This window comes from Chroicocephalus ridibundus, chromosome 6 (genome assembly GCF_963924245.1).
Source record: "Chroicocephalus ridibundus chromosome 6, bChrRid1.1, whole genome shotgun sequence".
Lineage (NCBI taxonomy): Eukaryota > Metazoa > Chordata > Aves > Charadriiformes > Laridae > Chroicocephalus > Chroicocephalus ridibundus.
Window position 1 is genome coordinate 76,002,355 of NC_086289.1, and position 18,733 is coordinate 76,021,087.

Consider the following 18,733-nt stretch of genomic DNA (forward strand, 5'->3'; position numbering starts at 1 on the left):
GAGAAAAGAAAAAAAAAAAGAGATATATTAAAAAAAAAAAATAAGAGGGAGCAGAAAGGGGAGGGAGGGAGACCAGACGCCCGGCTCCGCATCTCTTACCCTCTTGGTTCTCCTGGCCGGCTCTGGACTGCAGAGCGAGGCCGTCAGCACGTTTGCACAGGGACCCTCCGCCCCCGGACCCACGGCGGCCGCGCTCCCCCCGAGGGGCCGGAGAGCGGGGCTGGGGCGGGGGCTGCGCCGGGGGCCGCGGCCCGGCCTCCCCCAGCCTCCTCTTATATGCAGAAGGAGCGGGTGCCGCTCCTGACACGCTGTGATTGCTGCCAAAAGACTCACTCACCTTCCCCGAGGATCCACTGCAGCCCGGCTCCCCCGAGCCGCGGCAGAGCCCGGGTGCCCGAGTGTGCCTGAGTGTGAGCGTGCGTGCGTGGGTGTGTGCTGCCGGCAGGGCTGTGTGAGGCAATGGGCAGAATAAAGGCAATAAGAATTTTACCGGCGTTTCCTTTGCTCCGTCGCGCTCTCCCGGCAGCGGGTTTGCCTGCCTGCGGCGGCGCTGCCCGCCGGCGTCCTCCTCCTCCTCCTCCTCCCGGCCCCTCGCTGCTCTCCCCTTCTCTGGCTGTTAGGTAGTCGGGTGGTCCCGCAGGGTCCCCCTCGGCACCGGTGCTGCCGCAGGGTGCTGTACCCACCCTGCAGTGCCCGGGGACCCGGCGTGCCCCCCCCGTGGGGTGCGCAGGGCAGAGGTGGTGAGTCCAGGGCTGAGCCGGCTGTGAAACGCCGTCTGGCGCACTCAGAGACGGGTTCCCCCCCTGCCGCCGAAGTCCAGCTGGAGCTGTGGGAAGCGGGGCCGGTGTGGGAAGGCTGAGCCGCAGCAGCCGCGCTGGCTGCCCGTCCCGGCACCCGGGGGTCCCCGCAGCCCCAGCCCTCTGCTCCCCGGCAGCAGCGTGGCAACAGCCCCCGGCGCCCCTGAGCCACCGGCCTCGCTCCTCTCCATGGGATGGCAGCCACGGAGCCAGGTGGGAGCACACCAGTGTTGGGGGCAAGCTAACCCCCCCCCGGGGGCTACTGTCCCTGGGAGAGCCGGGCTGGGGGTCCCCGTGCCCTCAGCCTGGGTGGGGGGCTGATTGATTGCTTCCCAGCAGCCAAGCGGGAGCACGGGCTGTTGGTGCTGGGGGGTCTTGGGGCCCTGTGCTGCCCCCACCCCACTGGCTCGCTCACGGGGTGCTTTGCGGCGGTGCAGAGGTGCGGGGGGTGCTCCCCGCTCCCCGCCTCCCCGGGCCAGGCCAGCGGCTGCCGGTGTTCCCCCCTCCTGGAAGCCGGCCTGCCCTTGGGTTTGTCATTAACCGCCCCCTCCCGCCCAGGGAGCAGCGAACGAGGCCGGGAGGGCGGCGGGCAGCAGGTCCTGCGCTGGGGAACGGGCCCCTGCGTCCCGCCGTCCCCCCACGGGGACGCCACCACCCCTCTGCTGGGACCCCGAAGGGCAGCGCTGTGCAGACCCCCCCCCCAGCGCAGGCGAAGCATTGCGGCGTTGGGAGACTTTTACAAGCAGGTGGCCAAATAGATGTCAGCCCGTTTTGGGCTTGCTGACCCCCTCGGCCCCCCGGCTGTGGGGTCAGGGGCTGCCCCTGCCCCCCGTTGCTCCCCCCGCCCCGGGGCTGCCAGGGTCCTGCCGCTGCAAGGCTTGGGGTCCCACCGGCCCCGGTGCGCCCCCACCGCAGCCCTGCATCCCGGCTTTGCTTTGGGGGAACTTCTACTCATTCTAAACAGCAAACCTGCAACAAATCCCTTTTCCCACCCCGCTCCCATGGGAGCATCCCTGCAGCCGGTGCCCCCCCTAGCCTCAGCCCCCCCCCGCCCGGTTTGCACCCGGGGCTGCGCCCGGCGGCTGGTGGCGGGCTGTACCCACCACCCGCTCCGGGACGGATGCGTGCGGGGCGGGGGGAAGCGGCGTTCCGCGGTGAAAAAGCGAATGCCACAGCGAAAAACAGCAGCAAGGGAAATAATTGCGAGCGTGCGTTTGTAAAAATATTTTTTAACGGAAAGACTTTTTTTCAATTAAATTATTTAAGGAATTTTATGGAGGTCTGCGGTGCCTGCGTGGTTCTTTGGGGGGCTCTGGGTGGCAGGGAGCCCGGCGCTGGGGGGTGTAAAAGCGGGTCCGTGGCAGTCAGCAGGAGGGACTTGGCCCATGCGGCGGCGAGCCCAGCCCGAGCCCCCCCAGAGATGCTCCCGCCGCCTCCCGGGGCAGCCGGTGGGTGAGGAGCTTTGGGGGACAGGGGGGAGCAGGCGGCGCTCCCCGAGCCCCCAGCCCTCGGGTGCCGCTGCGGGGGACGTCCTGGGGCGGTGGGGATGGGGACAGCGTGGGGTGGCCCTCGGCGGCCAGGCTGGGGGGGGGTGGCAACCCCTGCCTGCACCCTGCCTGTGCGCTGCCTGCACCCGGCGCTTCCCCCCTCCCAGCCCCTGCGAAAGAGCCTTTTGTGCTGCTGGCGGTTTTTCCCCCCCTTTTAATTCCTAACCAGGAGATTAAGGGAAGACAAAGGCTATGATTGTTCCCGCTCTGCAGAGAGCTGGAAAGTTCGGGGAGGGGGGACCGTCCCTTTCCAGACAGGCCCAGAGGAGGGGGACGCGCGACCCAGGTGGAGGGGCCGGGAGGAGGGGGGACACCCTGGGAACGGCGGTGGGGGGTCCCGGGGGGCACGGCCGGGGCGAAGGCACAGCGGGTGCTACGGGGGACCCCGCTGGGGTGGGCCGGGGGCTGGGGGCTCCGGTGGGAGGCTCTCCCCGGCTGAGGAGGAGGAGGAGGAGGAGGAGGAGGAGGAGGAGGAAGGCTGGGGACGATGGCTTGGCCGGCTCGCCGCTGCTTGGCGTTTTCCCTGCTAACTCTTGGCTGACACCAAGGCGACTTGGCAGGGAGCGGATCCCGCAGCCCCGGCAGCCGCCTGGGGCCGGCGCAGCTGGAAGGGATCACGGCTCGGCACGGCTCGGCACGGCTCGGCCGCGGCCACGGCAGGCCAGCCCGGGGCACGGGGCGGCGGGGACACGGGCATCCCCCACTGCCCCCAGACTCGTCCCCATCGCCAGCCTGCGCCCATGGAGTCACCAGCCCAGCAGTGCCGGGGCCGCGTCCTGCAGCCGGGACGGAGAGACGGACGGACGGACGGACGGACGCCGGCCAGGCGGGTCATTGCCTTGTGGCCGAGCCAGGGACGCGCCGTGGCCCAGGAAGGGGCTGTCCCCGCAGCACGAGGGACAGGACCCGGCCAGTTTTCCCATGCTCACAGCGAGCCATGAGACACCCACGAACGCCCCGGCTCTGCTCCTTCTGTTTCCCGTTAAGATTATTTATTGGTAATTTTTAAGACCACTTACAGACTCTGTTCACGTGCCAGGACCCTACGCGGCTTTTTCCCAGGGCTTTTTTTTTATTTAAGGAAAAAAAAAAAAAAAAGAAGAAGAAAAAAGGAAAGAAATTGTTTTAATCATTTTCTTCCCACTCCTTCCTTCCAGTCTCCTTTGGTAGCTGCCGGGGGGCTTGCACATGGTGCGGCACTCGTCCTCCCGGCCCACCGCCGCCAGGGCTGCGTCCTCGCACCCTCGAGCTGGGCTGAGTGTCCGCAGAGGGGGACCTTGGGGGACAAGTCTCCCCGGCGCGGTGCCCAGCGTCCCTGCGCTGGGAGCTGCCAGCCAGCCCGGGATGCTCCCGGGACGGGGAGCTGGGGGTGCCTTGGGGAGCAGGAGGCGACTCTCCCCCAGATGCCTGGGAGCTGAGATCGTCTTTGGCAGCGCGCAGCCGGCGAGCGAATGCGCCGGCATTAATCACCCCGCGCCCGCCTGCCTTCTTGGAGGAGCAGAATCCGACCCGGCGCTGGGCCGGGAGGCGAAAAGCAGCTTTGGGTTATCAAATGAGACCAGGGCATCGGCCCGATGCGGCGACGCAGCACCGGGGAAAGGCCGGGTCAGCGGGAGACGAGAGGGAAAGCCACTGGTAGGGCCGGGGCTGGGGGTGGCGTCGCTCCCCCCACGGGCCACCCCGGCTGGAAACGGCTCCTTTGGACACGGCGGGAGCGAAGGGGCTGCTGCGTGGCCGGGGGCGAGGGGCAGAGACGTCCCGCTCCCCGCCATCCCGCCTCGTCCTGTCCCGCCGGCCGTCGCCCCTGCCCGTCCCCGGGGGCTGGCGGGCGCAGACCACCCTGTGCCCCCGGCGGCAGCGTCGCCCACCCACTGCCCACCCGGCCCCTCCTGACCCCCCATCTGGTTCTCCTGGAGACCCTGTCGCCCCCCGCCCCACTCCCCTGCCCGGAAGAGCCCCCGCATTGCCCCAGCTCCCGCTTTGATGTCCCCGGGAGCCGGGGACGGTATCGCGGCCGGGGTGTCAGACAGGTTCAGCCACACATTTCTGCCTAATGAGAAATTTCCTCTCGGGTTTTTTTTTTAGCTCCGGTATCGCTACCCCACCTCTGCCTCCGCCGGGGCGGGCTGAGTCACGGGGGTGTGCGGGGCCACCTCCCCGCACGCTCGCTTGGCCCGCCGGGGCCTGGCAGCACCCCCTCCCCGCCCCGTCCCCGGGGGCTGGCGTGACCCGGAGCCCGGCAAAGCCAAAACTGCGATGACCCATCCTGGTGCAAGAGCCCGACGCCCCACGGCGATGCCCGGAACCCGGCCGCTGCCCCGAAGCCGGGGTGGATGGGCTGAGCCCAGGGAGGGGGTCAGCGTGGCGATGTGGGGGGGTACCGGCACTGCACCCCACTGCACCCCACTGCACCCCAACTGCACCCCCCCGCCCAGCTCCCCCGGGCCGTGTGTGGGGGAGCCGCAGCTGGGGGCGGCCGGGGAAGTTGAAAGGGAAGGGGAAGGCAGCGTTCCCGGCGCTGCGGGAGGGTTCGGATTCCCCACCACCCGCCGCCATTCCGTGCCCTTAATGGGTTTCCTCGCTCCGAACTGGCTAATGAGCCAGCGTGGGAAGCGGCGGGGGCCGAGGGCCCTCAAACGGGGGCAGCGGAGGGGGTGCGAGCGGCTCCTTCTAGCACAGGACATGGGGGGAGAGGCACCCACCCCCACCCCAGTGCCCCATGGCGTCCCACTGCCCTGGGGCTCCCTGGCCAGCCCTGCTGACCCCCAGCGCATCCCCGCAGCCCCTGCAGCTCCGTGCTGGCACCCCAGGAGAAGGGTGCCCTGCGCATATCCCCCCCCCCGGCTGGCTCATCCTCCGCCACCTCCCTCGGCGCAGGTTTCCCCCGTCCCACTGTCCCCATCGTCACCCAGGCGGGGGCCGGGACTGCGCCCCGGGAGGACGAAGCTGAAACCGTGACCCATCCCAGGCGCGGTGAGTCAGGCTGCGCCCGTCGGCTGCTGCCGGGAACCACCTTCCAGCACCGGCCCCAGCCACAGCCCTGTCCCCAGCCCTGTCCCCAGCCCTGTCCCCAGCCCTGCCCCTGTCCCCATCCCCATCCCCATCCCTGTCCCTGTCCCCAGCCCTGTCCCCAGCCCTGCCCCGTCCCTGTCCCCGTCCCCATCCCTGTCCCTGTCCCCATCCCCAGCCCTGTCCCCATCCCTGTCCCTGTCCCCGTCCCCGTCCCCGTCCCCATCCCTGTCCCCATCCTGCAATGCCACGGCACAGGAGGACCCCACGGGAGCCACCGATGGAGAGGAGGGAGGCAAAGATCTCTGGGGAGGTGGCGGGTGTTCCCATCCCCATCCGAGTCCCGCAGGAGCGGGAGGATGAGCAAGGCCCAGGGCAGGAGCACCGGGGAGGAAGCTCCGAGGTGTTTGTCATCAGCCCTCTGCAAACCAACCTGGACGGCGCTGGGATGGGGAGAGCCAGGCAGACGGACAGGGAGAGCCCGTCCTGCGCCAGCCGCGGCTCTGGGGCTCGTGGGGTCGAAGACCCGGGTGACAGACCCGTGGCACAGCAGGTCTGGGGGCTGGTGTGGAGCCGGGGCTGTCCCTGACTGCCGTGGCGGTGGCCGTGCCGTGGTCCCAGCCCGTGTCCCCTTGTCCCCTGGGGCCCAGGCAGCGGGCGGGGGACGGGGTGCGCTGGCACCGGGGCTTCACACGCTGATGGCGGGTGGTGGGTGATGGACGAGGCACGTCCCGGCCTCCGCGCCGAGATAATCCCGTCCCTGCCAGCGCTGCCGACCCGCGGCCGGCGTTTATCCCGCGCCAGGGCTGACGTCACCCTCCGAGACCCCGGCCAAGGCGGCCCCGCTGCTCCTCCTGGCTTTTCCCAGGGATGGGGGGCTCTGGGCTCCTCGCCCCGGGCCGCGAGCAGGTGGATTTACGACCGCAGCCGCGCTCCGGCATCCAGGGGACAGGAGAGGCAGCGGGGCCTTTACGGCTTTCATACACCTTTCTGACAGCGGAGTTTAAATGGCCTCATAAACCCCCCCGTCGCCCACCCCCGGCAGAAGGCGGTGGTTTATTAGGGCTGTAATTCTTCTCCTGGCATTTCATCAGTGTCCTTTTAATCCGCACTTGGGTGGGGTTTTTTTTTTTTATTATTTCTGCTAAATACTGGCAGCTGTAAATGCTGTTACGGATGGTCTTGCGCAGGGATGCTCTGGAGGGGGACGGGGCCGGGGCAGGGACGGGATGGAGCCGGAGGCGGGGGGCTGGGGCAGCCCGGTCCCCGCTGCGGGGTCACTCCAGTGAGGAAGAGCCAAATTTTCCTGCTCCAGGCACATCCCTGCTCTGCCGAGCGGGCGCGGGAAGGACGCGGCTGCGGTGGAAGGAAAGCCTTCCCCAGAAACCGCGGGATTTCGGCAGCGGAGCCGGCCGGGAGCTAATCCTTTGTGCCAGGCTTTCCGCTTTCATCTCATTAACTCCCGCTCCCGGTGCCGCTGCCCTCTCGGTTTTTCTGGCGGGGAGATAAGTCTCCACGCTCGGCGCGGTGAATCCTCCGTGCCGGCTCGCCCGATGCTCCCGGTCGCGCTGACGCTGGCAGGCAGCTTCCATCCAATTACAGCGGGGTGAAGCTCATTTTAATTGCATAGAGCAACTGGGATTACGCAGACTTTATCTCCTAATTCCCTCTTTATCTCTTAACTTCACACTCTTGCCGCTCGCGCTGAAGGCAGGACAGCTTGTGCCGGCGTTTGCAATTTCTGAAGTAGCCTTTCCCCCTGCACCGCCCCCTTGCCCTGACGAGGTTGGCCCCAAAATGGCCCAAAATGGCCGAAAATGCCGTCGCTGGCACGGGAACCCTCCGTGTATCCCAGGGAGCCAGGAAGAGCCCCCTACAGCTTGGGGGGTGGTGGGGGGGTGAAGGCCACCCCCCGGGGGATGGCACCCGTTGCGTTGGCTGCTCTGGGAGGGGGGCTCGCCCTCCAGGGGGTGTCCCCAGCAAAGGCCCCGTGTCACCGGGAAGCAGAGGCTCCCCGGGGGCGGCTGGGACGGGCACGGCACAGGGAAGGGGAAGCCCCTGCAGGCACTGGGGCTGCTGCTGCGGGGCCCGAGGGGTCCCAGCGAGGGAGGGACGGGGTGTCTGCCCCCCAGAGCCCCACTCTGGAGACAGCCGGCGTCTCAGCCGGCTCCTCGGGGGCTCCTCAGGACCCTTTATCTGCCCCGTGCACCCAACCGGGATGAATGCTGCCGCGGGGCTCGTCAGGGGAGTCAAAAGGCGTTTTGTAGTCTCTCTGGGTACCAGCAGCGCCCATAGTGCCTGCCCCCCCCCCCCAGAAAGGCTGCCCCATCATCCCTCCCCGCAGCAGGACTGGGGCAGAGCACCACGGCTTCCCACCACCTTCCCACCCTTATTTATCCACCCCCCCGCGAGAGACACCCCTCCGTGCCCGGGGCTGGGTGCTCTGGGCATCCAGCAACACCCACTTCTGCGTGCGGACACGTCCACCCCGACCCAGAACGAGCTCTTGAGATAAGGAGATAGTGGGAGGCTGCCCTGGCCAGGGGCGCTCAGCAGGGCTGGCCCCGATAACAGGCCACCAGCCGGTCCCCTCTCCCTGCCACCGTATTTCCCTGGTGGTTGGATGTCCCTTGGCATCACGGAGAGCCGGGTGCCGGGCTCGCCCCTGCTGCAGGTGGGTAAACTGAGGCAGCAGGGCAGGGGGCAGGTGTCCGGCTTAGCAAGCTCTGCATCAGCGCGGCCGGCTGCTAATTAGCTGCCATTAGCACAGGCTAATTAATCTAATTCCCATGACCCACAATTCCGGAGGGTGAGAGCTGCTCCTCGCCCTTCGCCATCGCCGTGCAGGGCCCTGCCCACGCCATGGCCGGTGGCAGGAGGGAGGGGACGGACCGGGGAGCCAGGGATGCCGGTGACGGTGCCACCCGGCAGAGGTGACCTCCCGGGCTCAGCCCCACGCGGTGGCACGTTCCCGGCCGCCTTCTCCCCGGGCACGGCTGACACAAGCCAGATCAGCCCATCAGGCATTTTGGGCGCTGGGAGAGCCGCACCGGAGTTGCCCCAAGCGACCATCCCCCTGGCCTCCCGCCGGCTGCCCCCCGGCCCGAGCATCACGCACAGGGGGCCAGGCATGGCCCGGGGGGCCGGGTGCTTTGGCGCGGGGGCCGCGGCAGCGAAAGGGTGTCTCTTAATCCGGCGGCAGCTGCGGGGCCTGGGCTTGCTTGTCCAAGGGATATGGCAGCTCGGTCAACAATCCCCCGTCCCATTCCGGGGGGGATTAGCAGCCCCCCGGGGAGGGAAGGGGCCCACATGAATATTGGGCGGGTGGGAACGTGGCCCTGCAGAAACAAAGCTGGCGGCGGGGGGCAGTGGGGAGCGGGCACCCGCCGTCCCAGGGCGTCCCCAAGGCGGGGGACGGGGGCTCGGGGACCGTCCCTGTCCCCCCCCCTGCTCTCACGGCCCGGGGTGCCGACAGGAGGGAGCTCTGGTTATCGTCCCGCGCCGCCCCGCTGCGATAACCCCTGCCAGCGCCAGGACGGCCGGCAGCCCCCCAACACCCCCCGCCCACCCCCACATCCCACCGCCCCGAGCCCCGAGGGAGGGGGTGCGGGAAGGGCCCAAACGCCGACACCTGGGAGCTCCCGGCAAACCCGGCATGTGTGTAATTAGCCCTCATTAGCCGCAGGGTGGCCAGCTGGGGTGAGACCCAGGCCGAAGGTGGCCGTGGGGTGTAAGGTCAGCCTGGCTGGGGGGGTGCTGGGCTGCCCGGGGACCCCCCCAGGGGCTGTGGGAGCCTACGCCCCCCCCCACTCCTGCACAGGGGCATCCCCAGCCCCCCCAAAACACCCCTGGGTTCGAACTGGGAGGCTCCAGCTTCTGCCCGAGCAGCAGGTAGGACCTGGAGGGAGCGGGGGGGGATCTGCCCTGGTGGTATCACATTATCGTGTTATCACATCCTACATCCCCCCTGTGCTCCGGGTCCCCGCTGTGCCCCACTGTGCCCCCTGGCATGAGGACCCCCCAGCCTGCCTTTGCCCAGTATTTGGGGTCTGGGTGAGCAGCCCCACAGCCCTCGCTGTTTGCCGAGGGGCTGGGAGCCCAGACCCCGGGCTTTGTCTGCCCCCGGGCTCATCTCCCCAGGGAGCAGAAACCCTCCCTGGGGGGCTGCGGGGGTCCCCGAGGGCCGTGAGTGCGGGAGAGAGCGGGGTGCGCACCAGGGAGACGTCCCCAGCGTTGGTGGCACTCGGGGAACGCGTGCCCACCGGGGGGGGAGGTGTGTTGGGTGGTGTACGAGTACACACACGTGTGGCTGGGTGCTCCCAAGGGGTCCCTCCAGGACCCCCCCACCCCGTTCCCTGCGGGTGCTGAGCGGGGGCCGCTTTTCTGCTCCGTTAGCCACGGCTGTGCCGGCACATAATGACATGGTAATTGGGCGCGGGGGCCCGGCCACACGCACTGCCCAGCTGGCCGGCCAGCCCTCGCCACAGCCGGGTCAGCCGCTGCCCGGGGGGTCCCAGCACCCGCTCCCCGCGTCCGGCTCCGTCCACGGTCTGTCCCGGCAGCAATGGGGCGGGGGGAAGCCCCCCGGCAGGCTGCTGTCACCTCCTCGCCTGGGAGCTGGGAAACCTGTCCTTCCCCGTGGTGTTTACACGGGTAAGAGGGGTCCTTTGCCGCTGCACATCGCATTTTCTGCTTGGTCACTTCCATCTGTGTCCCCGCATAATGATTTTTTCTGCTACATTAATTTAACACACTGCGGCGAGCCGAGGCGCTGGGACCCCGGGCGGCTTAATTGTGTCAAAGGAAAGGTCCCCGCTACCCCTTTCATCAGCGGCTGGGGCTGCCGCGGGGTGGGTGTCCCCGCGGGGGGGTGGGACGGGGTCTCGGGGTGGTCGTGGGGTCTGGGGGGAGGCGGCGGTGGAAGGGTGTGGGGTGCCGCAGGGGCTGGCATGAGCCCCCCCCCCCCCATCCTGGGGCAGGCAGCGGGTCCTGGCTCGGGGCGTCGCTGGGAGCTGCAGGGCAAGGGCGGAGGGTCCTGGGGACCCTAAAACGTCCCTTCCAGGCACAGTGGGGCATCCCACCCCATCCCTAGGGATGCTGCAGCAGGACGGCGGCGGCACGTCCCGGTGCCCGATGCGTTGCCTGGAGTCGGCGGCCCCCGCACCCCGAGATGGGGGGGCCGGAGGGTTAAGTGCCGTGTTTGTGTTGGCTGAATGCGGCGGGGGCCGAACAAGGCCCCCACAACTGGAGGTGAAGGGCTGCCCAGACGGGATGTGACAACCCGATTTCAGGGCTGTCAGCCCCGGCAGGGTGGGCATTGAGCGGGGACATTCCTCCTCGCCGCTCCCCGCTCCCCTGGCTCCCGCGACGAGGCCCGCCACAAAGGGTGCCCTTTGTGCCCACCCCGGCCCCGCCATCTGGGGTGCCGTGGGGCACCTGTGGGGCGCTGTCGGGCCCGGGGCTGGGCTCCGTGCCCGGATTTGCCTCCCCGTCCCCGGCGCAGCGTGGTGCTGGGGGAGCCCCCGGCCGGAGGGGGATGCCGGGAGCCCCCCTCGCCCTCCCCGCTGCCGCCATAAGTGGCCTCCGGTATTTGCAAACATTGTGGTGAGGGGCTGGGAAGGTCTCGGCCCACCCCAGCGGGCGCCTTTGTGCCGTGTGGACCCCCAGGGGCTCATTTCCATCCCGCCCTGGGCTCTCGCCCCGCTCCTTTCAGCATCTGCGGGCCCCGCTCCCCGCGTGCCGGAGCCTGGCTGAAGCGGTGCCAAGCACGCGGCCGTCCCCGGGACCTGCACCGGTCCCATCCCGGGGGTCACGCCTGCGGCACCGGGGTGCTGTGCCGCGCCGCTGCCCCTCGGGGTGGCTGCCGAGCTGAGCTGGCCTGGCCTGGTCCCGCCAAAGCCCACCCAGGGTCCCCGTCTCTGCACGCTGGCGCGCTCGTGCACGGGCTGCCACGCTCAGAGGTGTGCGCGTCCGCGCGTGCACACCCACCGTGCGCACCCCCCCCGCTCCCTCTGCCCTTGCACACCCACCACGCACGCCCCCTGCCCTCGGGCTCCCCCAACACCCCCCTCCCAGCCGAGCGCGGTGCCCCCGGGGCTGGCGGGCAGCTCTGCCCAGCCTGGCACCGCCCGTCCCCATGGCACAGGGATGCCGTGAGCAGCTCCGGGCTCCCCGCAGCCCCCACGCCCTCCCCGTGTCCCCAGCTGTGGGGTCACCCCGTCCCCGCCGATGCATTTTGGGGACGCAGCCCCAACAGTTCACGGGGACCCGGACGCATCTCGGGCAGCACCCGTCGGGTGGCACCGGTGTTTTTACGGCTTAACGCCCGCAGATCAATGCCCTGTTTATTTGCTTTTGGAGCGATAAAGGTGAATTAACCCAGCTGCACCTTCGCAACCGCCCTCCTCTGCTGCCAGGTGCAGGGCGGAGGGGACGGCAGGGGACGGCAGGGGATGGCAGGGGACAGTGGGACCCCGGGACACGGTGCCCATCCCTCGCCGTGCCGGGGAGCGCCCGGGGGAGCCGGGGTTGCTCTTTTCTCGCGCTTTTTGTGGCCGGTAAATCTCTTCGGGGGCCCCCGGCGGTGACCTCTTCCTAGGCGCAGCCGCTAAGCCCTTTGTAATAGGATTTTGTGGCAGAACCGGCAAATTAGGGGCGAGTGAATGTGTTAAGCTGCCGGTTTCTTTCTGGCGGGTTCCCCTTCCCCGGCCCACGCCGGCCGCAGCCCGAACAAAGGCGACGAGCTCCGCTTTTATCTTCGGCCCTCAGAAGTTGGGGCTGTGCAGGGCTGTGTGTGTCCCCTCCCAAGCCAGGCAGTCTGGGACGGCGACAGGGACGGGGACAGGGACGGGCAGAGCCCAGGGGCAACCGGGGAGGAACGGGCTGCGAGCGAGTCGTGCCGACGCATTGGCCGTGGGGGCAAATCTGGGGAAGGGCGGGGGAGGGGGGAAAGCAGGGAGATGTGGCACCAAGGGCCCCCCCCCCCGGCGTGGGACCCTGCTGATCCCCCCAGTATCCGAGCTGGGACGTGGCACTGGGAGGGCAACTGGGATGGGGCAACAGCTGGGGGGCACGGGGACGGTCCCTGGGCGATGCCAGGGGGACAAGGTTGGAGGACCCCCCCGCCCCCCAGCTCCAGAGTCAGTATTGCTCCAGCACGAGGACTTCGTTAACACCGGCAAATACAAGCCGTAAATGCTCATTAATTCCCTGCATCGATGATGGCCTCAGGGGCCGGTGCCCCCCCAGCCCCTGGGGACCCTTCGCCAGCCCCGTCCCTGGTGAGGGTGGGGGGTGCTGGGTGTCCCTTGGTGGGGAACAGTGGGCAACCCCCAGCTTGGGGCACGGTGGCCGCCCCCCCCCAGGAGGCCTCCTTTCGGGGGTGTCCCCCCAACTTGGCGTGATGGTCCCATGGCCCCGGGGCAGCTCCCAGCACCCGCAGGCAAGAGAGAAACACCCAGAGCTGGGGGAGGGTGTGCTACTTTGGCACCCCGAAACCCCCCAACGTGGGCAGGGAGCAGGCAGGGGACAGGCAGGGGACAGCGTGCTGCCCCCGGGGCCCCCCGTAAGGGCCTGATTTACGGCTGGCTCCTGAAGGATGCCATTAGGGGAGCGGCCGGAGCGGGGAGCGCAGCTGCTGGAGCAGATCAGCGCCTGATTAATGTTGGGCAACTTGTTATATTGTCAGATAATTATCCCCAAACTGTATGACTTTTCTGCTAAGTGGCAGCGCTTAATTGCATTTTTAATTACAGCGCCATCACCGCAGCCCCTCCGCGCAGGAGGCAGGGATGCCGGGAGACGGGCAGGAGCGGGGCAGGGGGCCCGGGACCCCTCGCAGAGGACATGGTAGGGGGGTCTTCCCCCCCCGCCCCCCCATGGAGACCCCCCCCCCGGTGTGGGGCACCCAGCTGCAGCATCCCCAAGGCGTGGGTGCTGCGGGCAGCGAGGTTTCGGGGTGACCCGTGTCGGTGCTCGCCGAGGCGGCAGGCACACCGGGAGCAGGAAAAGGGGGGGGGGCGAGGCAGGGGGGTCGGGGTCCCTTGTGTGTCGTCCCCCCCCCGGCCCCCTGCGTGCGGGGGCAGCCCCGGGGTCTGCCTTCCCCTGTCAGGCAGGGCCAGGTCACGGGTCAATGCATTTAAAATTCCTCCTGCTCTTAAACTGCGGAGAGCGGCCGGGGGTTGGGGGGGGGCAGCGGTGGTGGGGGGCACCCGCCGGTACCCCGGGCGGGCGGGAGCGGGGGTCTGTGTGCCCGTACAGGTGTGTGTGCCCTCACGGGGGGGGTGGCGTGTACGGGGACCACGCGCGTGTGCGCCTGGGCGCGGGTGAGCCTGCCATGGATTCACGCGTGTGCGTGCACCCACGAGGGGCCGCGCGTGTGAGCGCGTGTGTGTGCGCACACTGACACGGCTGCTGATGCGCTCGTCTGCATGCGCCTGTGTGTGCAAGCACAGAGGTGTGCGCGCATGTGAGTGTGTCTGCGCCTGTGGAGGGGCTGTTTGTGTCTGGGGGGGTGTCGGTGCTGCGTGTCGGGGTGCATACGTGTGTCTGGGGGGTGTCGGTGCTGCGTGTCGGGGTGCGTACGTGTGTCTGGGGGTGTTGGTGCTGCGTGTCGGGGTGCGTACGTGTGTCTGGGGGTGTCAGTGCTGCGTGTCGGGGTGCGTACATGTGTCTGGGGGTGTCAGTGCTGCGTGTCGGGGTGCGTACATGTGTCTGGGGGGGTGTCGGTGCTGCGTGTCAGGGTGCATACGTGTGTCTGGGGGGTGTCGGTGCTGCGTGTCGGGGTGCGTACGGGTGTCTGGGGGTATCAGTGCTGCGTGTCGGGGTGTGTACGTGTGTCTGGGGGTGTCAGTGCTGCGTGTCGGGGTGCGTACGTGTGTCTGGGGGGTGTCAGTGCTGCGTGTCGGGGTGCGTACATGTGTCTGGGGGTGTCGGTGCTGCGTGTCGGGGTGTGTACGTGTGTCTGGGGGTGTCGGTGCTGCGTGTTGGGGTGCGTACGTGTGTCTGGGGGGGTGTCGGTGCTGCCTGTCGGGGTGCATAGATACGAGTGTCCGCAGGGTGCGAGGATGCCCCCATGCTCCCACCCAGCCGGTTCTGGCACCTGGGGGGGCTGTGGTGGGTCCCAGCTCTGCCCCCCCGGCCCCAGCCATGCCGGCCCCCCCAAGCATCTCCCCGGGTGACCCCGCCGGGGGCCAGCCCTGCGCGGGGGGGTGGCAGTGGGGACAGGGCCCCCAGGGCTTCAGGTGCAGGAGACGCCTGGGGGTGTCAGCAGCCCCTCTCCCATCCCTCCCCTGCCAGCGATGCCAGAGGGGACACCGCCCCCCTCTGGGACCCCACCAGGGCTCAGCTGTGCCCCCCGGCGCTGTGGGGCAGCCGGGGCTGTTCCTGCCAAGGGAGGGGGTGCCGGGGCCGGGCAGCCCCCCCCACTGCAGCCCCCCCACCAGCCGGATGCCAGAGGAAATCCAGGCGTTATCGGGGGCTGGCTGCAGCCCTGCCCGCGGCCTCTGGCCCCAAATTTCCTGCTGTGGCCACAACAGCCTCACCCGGGGCTCCGCCGAGGGGGGGCCAAGCCGGCAGGAGACACAGCTTCCCCCTGACCCACGGGGGTGAAGGGATGGGGTGCATCAGGCCCCCCAGGTCCCCGTCGCACCCGTGGAGAGGAAGAGACGTGGATTTTGGTGGGGAAGGAGCCAGCTCTGTGCGCCCCCGTCAGTGCTCAGCTGTGCCCCTGCCCGCACGGGGTGCAGGGACTGGGGCGAGCATCGGGGCGTGGGGGGCAACAAGCCCCCTGAAACATATCCTGACCCCCAACAGCCCCCCTCGCCAGCCCCTCTTATCTTCGCGGCAGCCGGATGGGGTCTCTCGGAGAGAGGCTGAAATTTCCAGGAAAAAATGTAAATAAAGGTCCCTGTCTCGCCTGTCCCCGTTATCTCAGGAATCCGGAGCGCGCTGGCCCATTCCCCGAGCCGTATTTCATCCCCGCCATCCCGCTGGCTGCGGACCCAGGCGGTGACGATGGGGATGGGGGAGGCCGTACTTCGGGACCCGCCGCTGGGACCCCGGCACCGGGGGAGCCCCAGCAGACGGGGCTGGGGCCACCTTCCCCCCCGCCGTGGCACAGGGGCCCATAGTTATGGGCAGGAGGACTCGGTGCCCTGGCCCCCGCCACTCGCCACCCAGCCATGGGGACATCAAGATGGGGACACTTTTGGGGCCCTGTCGCCCACCTGGAGTCCCCGAGCAGCGGGAGGGGGGCTCGGCCTCTTCCCCTCCCTGCTCCAAGATCAGCCGCTAATGATGTCTCCCGACCTGCTCGCACAGGGCGTAAATTATTCAGCTCCTCATCAGGGCAATTAAATTAACTCGTCATTGCGGGCCATGAATATTTCAGGGGGGCAGGGGCCGGGGAGCCGCGAGGGGGGCAGCGGGGCTGGGGGGGGCAGCAGGGCTGGGGCTGAGCCCTGTCCTTCAGCCGGGAGGTGCAGCGAGTGCGTCGGTTCTCAGCCTGTGGGGGCCGGAGGGGGCTGGGAGAAGGGGCCGGGGGGGGTCTGTCGGCGGCGGGGCGGCGCGGGGGGGACACTTGCAGAGGGGTGCCCGGCGGTCTGGATCCTGCGCTCGCCCCCGCTGTCGCCCTGTCTGCCCGGGTTATTTCCACCGGCTGCTGATGGAGGCCAGGTGCCAGGCAGCCCCCCCGCAGCCCACCCCGGCCCCGCTCCCCGAGCACCTCCCGCACCCCGCATCGCCCCCCTTTTTCGATGGGGGGAGGGGGGGGGACCCTGGGCGTTGGTGGCACTGCAAGTGTCTGCCTCCCCCCCCAGGGACCCCCAATCCCCCCTGCCCTCCCCTTGCCCCGGGCTGTGCCAGCCCCTGCCCGCTGCCCTCCCCGGGGCCTGCGGGTTCTCCGTCAGGATTTCTCTTTCCTTTCTTCCTCGCGCTGAACAATTAATAATTTATCCCATAATAAAAGAGGAAACGGTTAATGAGATGAAAACAAGCCAGAAACATCTGCTGGAGCTGCTTTCATCGCCTCCCCGGGCCGCCTGCGCAGGAAGCGGCGGTGGGAGGGGGACGGGGGGGGGCCGCGGCAGCAGGAGGCTGTCCCCCCGCACCCGGCCTTCCTTGCCATGTCCCCCTCCTCCTCCTCGGGGACCCCCAGGCCCCCCTGGCCCGGGATCCTCTGCCCGCTGCACTGCCAAAGCCTGGCTGAGACCTGCCGGGCTCGGGTCACGAATGGCGCCGGGGGTCCTGCCCTGGGGGGTGTCACCCCGAAACGGGCAGCGAAGGTCCCAGCGCTTTGACTGGTCTGGCGCAGCCCATTGTCCCCAGAGATGTGCCTGGCTGCGGGAGGGGAACAGGGCTGTCCCCGCTGTCCCCGCTGTCCCCTCCGTCCCCAGCCCCCGTGACGCGATGCTATTGGGGTGGCAATGCGGCCCCAAACCCTCCCGGGGCGTCGGGGGTGGGGGGGGGACGGACGGGGACACACAGGGACATGGAGACCTGGCGATGGCACCCTGCCGGCAAAGGGGGCTGCAGGATTACCCCCCCCCCCGACTCAGTGCTTTGCTGAGATTTGGGGACTATTTCGGCAGCGCTACGCAGGCTGCGCGGCTGGCAAGGGGTGTGCGGGGGGAATGTGGGGTGCAAGGAGGGGATGTGGGGCTCTAGGGGGAGGGGCGGTCAGGGAGAGGGGACACGAGGAGCGGGAAAGGGACGGGCAGGGAAAGGGAAGAGGACGGCAGCAGCACCCGGAGGCCGCTGACGCGCGGCCAGGAGCCAGGCTGGAGGGAAGAGCCTGCTGCGGCCACCCCAGCACCAGCACGGCCACCGGAGGGGACCCCGGGCACCCCGGGATGGCCAGCGGGGGGGAACGGGCTGGGGCGGGGGCTCGGGCAGGGGGGCAGAGGGGCTCGGGCGGGACGCTGCTGCCCGCCTCTGCTTCCAATTTAGCTGATCCTCGCCCCGATCCCCACAGCTCCCTAATCTGTTTGTCTTCCAAAGCCGTTAAATTAATTCGGAGCCCCACGAAATCCCCCGGCTCTAATCCCAGCTCGGGGCGGCGGGTCTGGCAGGGGCGCAGCGGGCACGGAGCCCCCCGCCGCCACCACGGCGGAGCGGGGACCCGCTCCTGAGGGCTCCCAGCCCCGGCTCCAGCAACCGCCGCGTCCCTCCTGGGCCCGGGTGCCGCCAAGGGCCATCGCAGGGACAGGCGGGCGCGATGACAGCTGGGGAGATGGCCCTGTCCCTCGCCAGCCCGGCCGGGCACCCGGCCCTGCTCCCGGAGGTGTCGCGGAAAAACCCACGTCAGCATCAGCCCGGAGGAATTTGGCTGCCTCGGCCCATCCCAGCTGGGGACAGGGACGGGGACAGGGACGGGGACAGGGACAGGGGTCTCTGCCATGCCCCTGAGCAGGGCAAGGGGGGTGTAGGGGGCTATAAGCCCCCATCCTTACTGGAGCATCCCCGGGGGCCAGCTGTTGTCTCTGTGGGCACGTGCCCCTCTGTGCCCTGAGTGCAGAGAACAGCGAGCTCGTGACGCTGGTGACGCCCCCTGTGCCAGCCAGGGACGATGGTCAGGTTTCCCCAGAAGCTCCATTTTTTTCACCCAGGGCCTCAGCGGGGGAGGGGGGTGGGTGGGTGAAGGGGCTAAACCCTTCCTGGGGACCCCCAGGGCTCCTAGCACGGCCGCGGCCCTGCCACTCCTCGGTCCCCTCTGTCCCCCACCCCGCAGGACATGGCTGGCGGTGCCGGGGGGCCAGTGAGGAGAGGTGACGGGGAAGCCATCGAGACGCGGTGACACCCCCCAGCCGCCCCCGCGCTGGGGACCCTGACATCCTGCCCCCCTCCCCCTGCCACGCCACCCCCCATCATCTCCTCGTTCCCAGCCCGTGTAATTGGTGGCCTGGTGACAGACGGGCTCATTAGCAGCTTAATTTCGGCTTCCTCTCTTCCTGCCCGACCCCCAGCCCAGGTGGGGACCAGCCCAGCAGGGTGCAGGGATGGGCACCCCCCCTGCTGCACCCCAGGGGGGCGGCCGCGGAGCTGGTGGGAGCGCACACGTGCGCACACGCGTGTGCAACACGCGCCGGCGGGCAGCACTGCCCTGGGCAGCCCCCACGGCCTCGGCTCCCCCGCATCGGGGTGCCCGGGGGGGACCCCCATCCCTGGGCGTGGGCACGGTGCCCCCCTGCCCCTCGCCGCGATGCCGCCGCGATGCCACCCGGGCAGGTGGGTGCCCGCAGGTGCCGGCAGTTGCCCACCCTCCCGGCATCGCCCTGCCCTTGTTTGCTCCGTAACGGTGGCCGCGTTTCGGCTCCTTTGTGCCGGTGGATGAGAGGGGCCGCCGCCGCCTCTGAAGCACCGGCTGCCACCCCGCACCCCGAA